Source organism: Rhopalosiphum maidis, chromosome 2 (assembly GCF_003676215.2).
Source record: "Rhopalosiphum maidis isolate BTI-1 chromosome 2, ASM367621v3, whole genome shotgun sequence".
NCBI classification, from domain to species: domain Eukaryota; kingdom Metazoa; phylum Arthropoda; class Insecta; order Hemiptera; family Aphididae; genus Rhopalosiphum; species Rhopalosiphum maidis.
The window spans coordinates 83,726,259-83,740,215 of NC_040878.1; positions in this window are offsets into that span (position 1 = coordinate 83,726,259).

Here is a 13,957-nt window from a genome sequence, read left to right on the forward strand (position 1 = left end):
TAGAATTTTAATGCAATGCGATAAATACGATAATATTACTGCAGGTATAAAGGTGCTCGAAAAATAAAAGAGAGACGGACTTACTTACGATAGGCACTGGCCGGATAAACATAAACCACGGATTTAGGGGAACGAGGTATTTTTTCTTTTTATTATTACCCATTAAAATATAAAATAACAATATTTTTATGGTTATAAAACGCAAAATATCTTTTAATTTATTTTGATTAAGTATCCAATGGTACTTAATTAATACAAAGATTATATTGTATCCACACCCAAATCTACGTAGTTCTCGTATAATACCTATTTTTCTGCGTCTTACTGGCTTCCTACAAACTGTACAGGCGCATCGATAGTCCATACTTAAAAATTAAAATATATTATAAAAACCATAATGCATAAAATATAATACGTATGAAGGTAATATCAATGTGTATAATTATTATTTAATAGTTGTTATTATTGGTATGAATGACAAAAGCTATTTTTAACTTCCGAGATCTAAATTTTTAAATAATTTAACTATTAAATACATAACGCTTTAACCTTATGTATGTATCGTACTGTAATATACATACCTACTACACGCATAATATGCATATAATACATGTATTTACTATAATGAAGAAAAAGTATCCGGACAATGAAAACAAATTAGCCTGCTTAAATGCCGAAACCTCTATTAATAAATCTGAAATACACCACTAAGTTCTCGTACTGTTGTTTAATTACGGTTTTATTGTATACCTATTCGTATAAAAAATAAAATAAATCCTATGTAAATTGTATTAGTTTATTTTTTGTAATATAATATCAAATGAGTTAAAAATATAGTTTTACTATTTATACTATGTTAAAATAATGATGGGTTTTTGTTATTTAATTCAATAATGTAAAAAGATGTATAAACACAAATTAATATTAAAAACATTTAAAACAAATGTCTAATGAAATAAGGGCACCAACATATTCATAGGCCATGGACCATTAGGATGTCTTGATCTAGACTAGTCTATGTGAGACTTTTGTATGATGATCTATATTAACTAGTTAAATGTAGTATTAGGTTCATCAAATTACGAGGAACATGAAATTATAAATTAGATCGAAAAGAACAAATTAAGTACATTTGTAAATTTATTATTAGCTGATGATGTATAATATTTAAATTGTCCAGCGTATAACAAATTTAAGAAACTTGCGCTTGCAATTTGTAGATCTATAACTATAATAAACATTTAAATGAAATATGATAACGAACTGAGATTATTTTCGACTCAATTTGAATTTGCAACCAATCATTATAATATGTATATATATTTTACCATTTTTATTTAAGTTAAAGTGATTAAATTTGAAAAGTTCTTTCATATATTTTTGTTTTAATTAATATGGCACAGGAACCTATAAAAACAGTAAAAAAAAAAAATTTATCTGTTTGAAGTGTGCCTGATTTTAACTTTTAAGGATATCTTAAAATTTGAATATAATGTTAGTAATGCACACACCGTCATTGTCAATTAAAAAGTTTAAAAGTGTATGATTAAAACTAAACCATGTTTTTTTTATTAGCTTTTAATACAAAAAGCTATGTTTATATAAGCTAGAATATGAGTTATTTAAATTGTAAACAGGTACGTTTATTTTTATATATTAAAAAGTTAAAAATGTAATGTTTATTTTTTTATATATGAGCCAATATTGATTTATAATATTTAATAAATGTTTGATGTATGTCCAATCTTATAGGAGCAAAAATGTATTGTTTAATTAATTGCATTGAATTATAGTTCATATCAATATTACTTAGATAGTAGTACAATATTAATAAGCAATACTTTTGAAATATTAATAACGTAGTACATATTTGTCTGTAAAAGGAATCATTATAATATAGTGCTTGCTGTTCATATTAAATATTAATATACATTAAAAATAATTGTTAAATAAGTACCATTTATATTACTGTGCGTACGAGAATAACTATATTTATTATTATTATTCTTAAAGTTGCCAAAGCAACTGTTTGATAAATGTTTAATATTCATTATAATGCACAATAACGAACTATATAAAGTATTTATGTATAGGGACAATACTAATATTTCCATAGTCAAATACTCAAATATTAATCAAACAAGTTTACTAATTACTGCTGTAACACCACTAAGTAATTTGTAATAATAACGAATTACATAACCACTAATATTTTAGCTTAGCGTTTTAAGGACGTTGCTATCGCTTTCCTGAAATGCTTTAATTTCAAAAATAAACATTTTAGATTTAAATACCTAGTTACTAGCCTAATAAAACAAACATAAAAATTAACGTGTATTATAATTTATATTTAAACTAACTTGTAATCTAATAATTTTTAGTATGAAATAGTGACTAGTTTTGATGGTTAATAAACTAAATATTTATTTATACCTAGTAACCAGTAAGTATAATATGAAGAATTAATAAAGTATGTCAATGAATACGGGTATAAACCAGTAAAATATCTACAGTTCTTAATTTAGCTATTCTTTCGATTCTCGCCACGATTGTAAATATTTTATTTGGAACATGGTATAGCTTCTGTGGATATGTTCAAATCAAAATGATATATTTATATCGGTGCACATGCATTTTGTTCTGATATCTCTTTTCCACATGAATTTCAATCCAACGATATTTAACCACTACACGAATTGCGTCGTAAAAACATTAATTTTATTTCCATTTTATATAGACTTATAGGACTTTCAATAGCAAATTATTACTATCGGTAGTTTAAAAAATAACGAATTTTTTCGTTGTTATACAATTAGAAGTAAGTAAATTTAATTAGTTAGTCTAAACTATAGGAATGTAATATAATAATTACAAAAATATATGTAAATATAAAATTAAAAAATTACAAGACTGATAATAACTTTATCAATACCTTTTTAGTATAATCGAAATGGACTAGTTGGCTATTTTTATATTTTACCATATCTTGATATGGAACTTTGATAAAATATAATTTTCGGATTGTATGGATACCGTGTAGTCGTTTAGATAAAGCAGGACGCAATTCGTGTGCGGCCATTTATATATCTAAATTAATCCGTAGGTACCTACCTTCCTATTATAGTTAATTAATATTACGAAACATTAATAATACGTGTATCATATCTAATGTTTCATAAATACAGGATAATCATTCATACTTATCCAGCTTATTCCTTTATTAATGTATTTATTAAAATTATTGTTTATTTTTAAGTATCCGTATTATATGCCATATAATATGGACAATGATCTGTACTTGTGCTGTTTGGTAGCTAATTGGTTGGTCGATTTAATATTTAGATCCACGTGGGTCTAGATACGTACAATTAAAAAAAATGAAGTTACCATATTTTGGAGAGTTACTACTGCATTACTTGTATAATATGAACTTGAGATGGTTTCAGTGGCGTACGCAGGGGGGGGCTAACGGGCTGAAGCCCCACCCATTGCTGTATTATTATTTTTGTTTTTAAATCTATCAACGATTTAATATAGCGTGTATTTATCCATTTATTAGAACTACGGACTAAGATATTAATAAATATTATATAGGTATTATATTACCTTAGTCTGTGATTATGACCACAGTCCATATATGGATATTTATAATCTTATATAATTATAGTATAAATTTATATATAATATTTTTATATATTTTTTTTTTATTTTATGCTTAATTTAAGTAAGAAATAAAAAAGCAACTATTTTAATTTTTAAGTCAATGCGCTTGTTACAACTGAGTAATTTTTTATTTTCAAGCCTCCCCCCCCCCATTGTAAAATCTTGCGTACGCCACTGGATGGTTTTAATCAGTGCCAATTTTAGATCGCAAATTTTTCCCATAGAAGTCTTACAATAAATTTATATTTAATAAGTTTAGAGCGGATCGGGAGTTTAATATTTTATAATTGAGTATAGTGAATATAATTTGCTATTTAGAATTTTTATTTTTGACTTAAGACGAGAGTTTCCAGTCTGTATTTTATCAAGTGTTAAATAATGATATTTTACATTGGAAAAATTTGGGATTAGAATAATTTGAAATTGAAAAGATAGAAGGTTAGATTTTTTTTAAGTAAATGGAATGTTTATTTTGATATACTTTTAACCAAATGTTGATTAAATTTAAGTAGCTTTGTAGTCGGCTAGGTGTTTCTTCTTGGTTGTTACTGGCACAAAATATTTTAGTGTCATCTGTGTAAGTAGTCATAATGGTATTAGTTGTCTTGGGTATATATCTGCCGTATACATGTTGAATCGGTACAGTTAGAAATTACTTTCTTGCGGGGATCACAAGTTTTTTGTTGGCAGAAATTGTTTGAGATTAAAATACTAAACTCTATGGAAATAATGGAATACCTGTGGTTTTGTAATTTGAATAAATGTATTATTAAAGAAAAACTCGGAAGTGAGCATGATTGGTGAATCACTCCGTATAGTGTATACAATACTGAATCGTTCAATAACGAAATAAACAACCATGTATGAAATAATTAAATGTAATTTACTTTTGGTATGACACTTAAAAAATATAAATAACTCAGTAATCATAAATATATAACAATACTTAATGCTGGATGAAAATGAATTGATCTGAATTCGGTTGTTGAATTGTAAAATGGTGTTTCAAAAAACATTAATTATGTAACAAAAATAAATTTAATTATTATTATTATTAAGAAAAAAAATAAGTGTCTGAAAGTTTTAACATTTTTAGTTTACAAAAAATTATAAAAACTTTTAACTACATATATTTATACTATTCTAAGTGTACTGAATAATATTTTTAAACAAGCCAATTCAAATAATTCTTATTGTAATCATAACATAACTTTTAATTAGTTTGACTTATGTTATTATTTATGAATTTTATATCTATTAAAATATAAGGTAGCTAGTATATTTTATTTCATTTGAAATGTTTGATAAGTCTATATATATAATATTAAAGACTTAACAGATGTTTGAACATAAGTATTTAACGTATAGAGGACTAGCTAGTTACTTTTAAAGTTTCTGAACTTGAAATATTCCAATGAAATTATGAAAAATATATATATATATACATATCCTAATACAAATTAAATTAGTTACATATCATTTACTAATTTTTGGTCTCTATTGTTCGTTTTGATATTTGTCACCAAAATATGGGAGGTACCTAATGAGTATTTACATAATTGCCCTTTATTAGTAACTACGTCCCATATTAATAACAATAACTAATAAACAATAACACTACTGTAATTTTATAAATATATTATAATTTAAATAATTATTAAAAATATTAAGTATCAAATAAGTATTAAATAATAACTATGAATTATAAGATGATTTTTTTTATTTAAATTTATTTTTATTTCTTACATTTCTTACATTTATGAGATTTTAAATCCTAAGTACTATAGTTCAAACTTATAATGATAATTTAAAATATATATATTTTGTATATTTAACAACATTAATGGTTAGGTGCCAATTATTCTTAAACAGTTATGGAATTTATTACAATTTTACAAAAATTAGCTTTTATATATTTTACACATTTAGTCTGAAAAATTACTCAAGATTTTAATATAAAATATTTAAAAACAATAGTTAGACAACTCTATGAATTTAATTTATTATTTTCATCTAATTTTCTTCTAGGATGACTACTTTTATTTGCTTATTAAGAACACACTTTGATGTTATTTAATATGTAGCGATAGCCATATTGATAAAGGTACTTGGGTGAACAAATTTAACATTTGAAGTTCAGGATAATGAAACTCAAATTAATAATCATCTTAAATACAGATTTCTTAAAAATGAGAAAAATAAAACAGTATAATTTTAAATATTTTAACTAACATTATTTGATTATGTGCAATTTATTCTTCATTTGTTATCATAATGAACAAGCTAACAACAATTTTAATTTAAATGTTCTATTATACAAATCTCTAAAACATACAAGAAACAATTTAACAACAACTTTAAATTAAATTTTCTTTGTTTTCATTTTACCTGTATTTCGAAACAACCCTTCAAATAATTTGTTTTGTAAACAGTTCAAATACGATTATTAAATTGTCCTTCTAAAATGGATCAACCTTGTTGCTTATGGTTAAGAAAATACTTGACCTATACAAATTCTGAGATAGGTTACCGTAGAGAATATCACACAACTTAGAATTATTTTTATTTTGTTAGTTATTTTACAATTTTAACATATATACTTTGACACTTTGTTGTAGATTGATGTATCTTGTATAGAATATAGTAAAAGAAAAATTTTAGTTTAATAAAAATGATATTTTGTACGAGTGTAATTATATAAAGGTGAGTGGAATAGTAAATTAATATTTTGGGAGGTGTCCCCGTACTATTCTATTCCACAAACTTTAAATATTTATAATTCATAAACTACTCGTTTGAATTTCGATTTATACATATATACTATATTATATTGAAATATTTCGAAAAATTCTCTACTTCAGAATACAAAAAAAGTGTATTGGCAATCGGAAAGTAAAAATCTTTAAAAAATTAAATTATAAAAAAATTTTTTTTTTTTTTAAATGTTATAAACAATGTTATCTTGACTGGAAATTAAGTAAAAAAATAATTTAAAAAACTTAAATAAATTTTTAAACAATGAATATTTTTCGATAAATGAATCACTCTGTAATTATGACGTATTTTAATATTATGTGTTATTTCTGCAGTAGAAACAATATTATGTAATGTACAATTTGTAGGGATTCTCTGCGAGATATAAATTAAAATATTAAATAGCATATTATAATTTATAGTAGTGGTTACTGATTGATATTTTTAAAAAGACCCTCTAGTGTAGAGCAAATATGCGATCAACATATTTTTAAACCATTAAAAAAGTACAAATCATTAGTGATTTTGTAACTAATTTAACCTTCGTTAAGAGTATTGAGATATTTGATACGATTAAAGTATAATTATCCTTGGATTTGCTATTATCCATTTTGATAATTTATTATATTACATATATATATATAGACGTATCAGGAATACCTAACCTACTCGATGATAAAATTTAAATTATTGAAAATACTAATATATAATATTTCAGTGATATTATATTACTGTAATAGATATATATGATATACTTACATGATAATAATATACTACTTCAATTCAATATTCCATTATAATTCAAATAACCCATAGTCATAGTATTTAAATTTTTTACATAATACGGTGATCATAGTGTTTTTTTAAAATGATAATTGATGAATGTGTTATGTAGATTTTAAATTGTAAACATAATAAACTCAAGAGTGAGTAATAACTATTAAGTTAATACAATTTATTATAAATATAATTATAAAATATTTCCAATTGTCTAATTTAAAAAATAAATATGTTAATATTGTAAACAAAAAATCTATTCTCTACAATATAATAATAATAAACAATATTAAACGCCGACCAAAAATATTTGGTGAATTTGTAAATTCTATACTACATAGAGCAGTGTTTGAATTTTCACAAAAATATCCTTAACAGCCCAATATCATGTTTTTATAAACTGTGTTTATTATTTAACTTGTAAGGTTTTTTAAAGCTGATTATGTTACCTACACTATGTTGCCTATTCTAGTATCGGAGTAGTCATAGCATAAACAGCTAGTGTAGGTGTATAATATAAGGAATAAATATAATGAGTGTTTTTGGAATGTTTGAAAGATACATTTTGGTAAAGCCTACTTATATTACAGTTTTATTATAACACTAAACAGTATTATTTTTCAGTTTTCATAGATGAAATATATCAACGAGGACGAAATTTGTTATTAAATTATAAAAATTCCCCTTTCCATTAATTTTTTTACAGTGTGTTCTTAAATTACATTTTTCATCAAATTATTATTTATTTATTGAAAAAAAAAATATGTAAATTTGTCAATACTTATAATAGTGTGAATAAGTAGTTTTAATTATTTCCGGATTTTTTAAGTCAAAGATCATAAAAACAAACACTGAAACACCACGGGATATCTCGTATTTTATATGTTATATACATTATAAAGTTATATAATATTATTTTATTTATTACCTATATATTTTATTGACTACATGTCAATGATTACGATCCAAAAAAATTATTAATGAACTATTAAAGAACGTATTATGATACAACATCATATATAATATGTACTAATGGTACGAATTTATTTCGAACCAACAGTTACTACAGAATGGTGATGCTGTCGGTAAGTGCACTGCAGAATCATAGAGCAGATAAGCTTATCATCGATCGTTCTAAGGATGTAAAATTTATCCAAATACATATAAATCATCGAGGTAATAACACAGGATCGATTGCTATTGGTAAAATTTATTTGGTGTTATAGGGTAGATCGATAATGTTGTGTAATATGGCTTAGCCATATCTCGGAGTCAGAATTTCAAGGATTATAATTCTAAAAACAATATATATTTGCAATTTTTATATCAGTGACCAGTTCAGAATAAAAAACTTCACCACAACCATACATCCAAACCCGCACATGTGAACCAATATTTTAATGAGTTTTTTTATATTCAACAATGAAATTCGTTATATTTGCTATAACGAATATATTGAAATAATGGTCCTACATGGATATGAAAAATGGATATTCGTCAACGTTCTTCAAGATAGGAAATGATGTTAGTATACATTAAAATAAAATGTAAATTATATTATAAATATACCAAACGAGCCAATCAATACGTGAAACTAAGTATTTCAAAAAATATTAATATTATTGAAAATATTTTTTGTACATAATTTCAAGTTGATGAAAAATTGAATTTTTATAAAAACAATATAAATGTATTAGTTTTATTCTCATCATTTTACATTTTTTTAAACTATTTTTACAACGTATATTTCTAATTTCTTATTTTAAGGCAGAATATTAGAATTTTGGAATACTACTTCAATATACCAAAATCAAATTTAGACGTGTAGATTATGAGTTATAATTTATTATTTGGAGTGCCGATGAACAAATTGGAGTAGTATACGAGTATATAAGGGTATCTCGTAAAATATTGATCCATTATTACTCTTATCTAAACTTTAAATGTTTATAATTTATAAACTACTCGTCTAAAATTTTTATTTTATAGATTGAAGTATTAAAAATACTATTCTACTTCAGAATATGAAATAAAAAACGTAAACTGTTATCAAAAATGTATAACTATAAAAAATAATAAACCATATCATTTTTACCAAAGATGTTATTTTGTTATAACTTTAAAATATGTAAAAATATCTTCAAAAAAATTAGTATTTTCTGGAATAATGAGTGTCTCGTGTTAAACGGATGACCTCTTTTAATATATATACATAACATATATATGTGCGTGTGTGTGCCGTCGTATATAGAATCTTCCTAGGACGTATAGAATAATAATTGGTCAGTCTGTGGATTGCGGTTAGGCGCAAGAGGAAAAGCTTCAACATTTATGGCTATAAAAGCACGGTATAAAAGGGTATTTAGCTTGTTAGTATGCGTCTCACCGTCCTAACAGCCACGCTAAAACTTAGGAGTTTGGACTAGAAACTCAATTATTTATTTAGGTAATAGGTGCACTATGTGACCCACTTTGTATTTAAACAATGTTCAATCATCTTTTGGTATTCATTTTAATTGTCAATTTTATTAAATTTATACTTCTTGGAAATATAATACTATATAGTGTGAATTCAAACCGTATTATAACTTATAATAAAAATTAAAAAATAAACCGATACTATTAATGATGTAAGTTATATTAACTATATAACTTTTATTAAGTTAATAGTGGTTATTACTTTTTTACTTTTAATTATATATTTAGATTGCCATTATTAATTGGTTTTACTGTTTTAGTAGTAATAACAAGGTAGGTTTAACTAATAAACTACAATTTTTTTAGTTCAATACGTTTTAAGTTAAAACAATAAATAACAATATCGTTCGATATGAAATGATTTAGTCATTTGGACTTAAATCATTCAGAAAAAATGTGTGTAGCTTTACGTAGTCAAAATACGTTTATACGTGTACAAAAAATTGTGATTATGTATTTTTTTTTTTTATTATTATTATGGCAAGATCAACTTATGAGAAGCTCTACATTAAAACTTACTTTCTTTTTTTTTTATTAAAATAGAAAATTTACAGTCTGTAACATTTATACAATAAGCAAATAAAATATAATAATATGGAAAATATTTACATGATATTACAGTATGAGAAAGGAGGCTATCTAGTGACAGAACCCATGCGGTATTATGGTTGAAGATTAATGCACCAGCGACTTTTTAATCGACGGGGGAATTTTCTGTCAAGTTGGATCCGTCTTGAATAGCTATAAGTGGGTTAGTGTGAATGGCTAGTTTGAAGTGGAAAATGATTTACTTAAAAACAAAAATTGTATTATACATAAATAAAAATAAAACTTAATTAGTAGAAAATGTTAAGTCTTTATAAAATATAAACCACACATAAAGAGTCTAGAAAATGTTTATGATTTAATGAATGTTTAATTTTTTGTAGTTATTTATTTTTTGAATTTTAATAAAATTAACAAAATCTATTTTGTCAAAAATTGCAGGTATTATATGAAATTCTATTATTCTGGTATTTGTTTCTTTTTTTTTATTTCTTCATTGTTCTGACAATTACTGTATATTTTTACTTGTGAATTTCTTGAGTACCAACTTGATATAATTTTTATCAAAAACCATTTTTAAATTTGAACATTAACAGATTTATTGCTTCAAAAGTTATGAATGTTATGATAGTTACAAAAATAAAAACAATAATCATTGTAAAACCAAATAAATTTATTGTTTCACAAAGAACCTAAAAGCTTCGATCAAATAAAATAAGTCACATGAATACATGATTTATTATTCAATTGTGTATTATAGAGTTAGTCCCGACTAGCATCAGATTACCTACTTTAAAACACTATAAGGATCCTCTCAGAATTTATTTGGCTTGATAATCATATATTTGCTATGCCATTAAATGATAATTCATTGTTTCAAAAAAATAATAATCTATTCATACATGCATGGGCGTATCCATGCATTTTTTATGGGGGGATTTTTTTACTATGTTAAAAGTATTATAGTATAATTGTATAATCTAAAAGGGGCGTTGAGTAAAAAAAGGTTGGGAAACACTGTATTATAAAATCAGTGGTTTGACCTTAAGAATTTTAAATTCTGTCAATTAATGGGAGAGGTCCAGACCTGACCCCTCCCCTATTTAGTACGCTCCTGCATATACACATGCGCGCATTGATCAGAATTCGGTTTAAGAGAAACAGTAAAAAATAGGAACCATATAAAAACAAAAATGTATAAGTAATATTATATTCTGCGTACTTTTTATTTTATATCGATTTCTGAGGATAGACATTATTTTTTCGTTTTTTTTTGTCGTGTTTTTGTAATGTTTTGTATTGTATTATTATAATTATAATTGTAGGAGCTTCGAGCTGGACAAGATGCGCCAATGAAAGATTAGGAGAATATTGGTAAAAACGTGAACAATTTAAACTGAGGTTAACTGTGCAATCTACTAAGTGTTTATAATTTTATCCAAATGGGTTATGTTTTAATCGGTTAAAATAGATTATGCAATCGATTGTTATAAGCTTGTTTTTTCCCAATATAAACATAATTTTTGGCGGGTGGATTGGTGCTATTTTTTTGTGTTAAGATGTGCAACTTTTGTTGGCAACGTAGATCATTTAAATGATTTTATTTTACATAGAGATATAGAAATTTTAAATAATAACAATAATACTGCCCAAAAACTTCTCAGTCCATTTTAATCTCGAGTGAATTCCGGTCAAAATGTTAAATGAAAAAAAGAAAAATAATTATAATAAAATATAGTAATCAATTGAGATAAAATTATTTTCTTAGCCTTTTTTGGTTTGAAATTTTTGTTAATGGTTCATTTACACTTGTGTTTCCAACCTTTTTTAAACTACGGTCTAATTTTGATAGGACCTTGATTTTAATGAGACCTTTTTTTTGCTTATAAACAACGTTCACTTTTTTTGCAGATTTTATATTTTACAAATAAAAACATAACATTTTAATTAATTAGGTTAAGTTGTTTATGTCATTAAAAACTTTATAAGATGCATGTAAATATGTTCAAAAATTATTAAAGTATGTTCCAGTACATGAGTAGGAAAATCATAAATTAGAAGAAGAATTTAAGTGTAAAAATGTACATATTTGATAATTTAAATGTGTTTTATTGATTTGATTAAATCTCACGGGTCGCATTTATACCGTTTTAAATGATTAACAGTGTATTAAAAAATACATGCTATACATAAAATATGTTTATGGACCTTAAATAAAGATAGGGTGGCCGCGGGAGAATTTAAAAAAATAAATATATTAGTGTATATTCCTTCTCGTTATACTTAATCAATATCACATTAACATATTTTATTTTTTTTAAAAACCTTCCCAAATCAAGCATTTTAACTTTTAAGTATGCCCTAAAACACCTTAAACGAGGGGTCTTTAACCACAACCCGTTTAGTATTTATTTTAGGTTCAATTTTATAGATAGCATACATTTGTATTCATTCAATACATTTTTAAAATTTTAAATAGTTTTATTATACGAGTGTGGTCCACGAGATAAAAAAAATAATACATTATTATGGCCTATTATCTAAAAAAGTTAAAGACCACCGTCCACCACATTAAGTAATCAAATATGACATGTTATGTCAGACATAAAATGCGTCAAAAATTGTATTATTCATTATTCGTTCAGTGTATACCTTTTTAATACATTTTTAATGGAAACTGTACGTATCGATACCAATACCATATCCATGCCAACAATGATACCAATACGGCAATACCTATGATAATTTTCATACGACTGATCGTAAAATCATGTATGACACATACGATCGTGTTGCGAGAACGAGCACTTGCAGTATGCACTCATAGTATTATTAAAGTATTATGTATATTAAATTGTATTTAGTGCATCTAATTCATTTTTTGTGTGACTTGGCCTTTTCTAGCTCTCTAATAGCCCCTATGCATAATATTATGTTAATTGGTATTGGCCACAGGGAGTATAATAATTATATATTACATCATTTTTAAAATAATATGATACTATGCAGGGGCGTAATTACCAGTAAGGGTTATGAAGGATATATCCCTACATAAAATATATTTTTAAATGTTGACTTAATATACAAATAGTTTAAATACAAATTTATAAATTATTATAAAACGAAATCAAATATAATGTTTAGTTATATTAGTATATAATTAGTTTATTACTCGGTATAAGTATAAGTATGATTTTTAAAATAAATAATTATTTCGGTTTCATCGTTATCTAAGTTATCTTATTGATTTATATAACACGAGGTGCCTTACCTCACATTGTACCTAATTACTAATTAGTAATTACTGTACCTACGTCCTACATGCTACATACATATGATAAAGTAAATAATAAATATTCCAATAATAGGTAAAATAAAATTGCAATTCCAAAAATATAATCTAATAAAAAAAATGTAATATCAAGATTTACAATAATTGGTATGAACGAATAGTGAATACAACGAAGTACGAACGCGCGCTGTCACACAGTACCTACATTGACTTTCATGACTTCGTCTACACACTAAACACTACTCACTGTGACACTCGGTAGCGACTAATATTTTTTTTAAGCAAATATATTAGTTTATTGTTAGAATTTTATACTTTACTAACCCAAAAATCAAAATAGAGCAAAAAAGGAAATAAACTATTAATAATACCACATTGAATTAAAAAAAAAAAAAAATAGAATTCAACAATTTATAATAATATTAATAAAAATTAAAAAAAAAATTT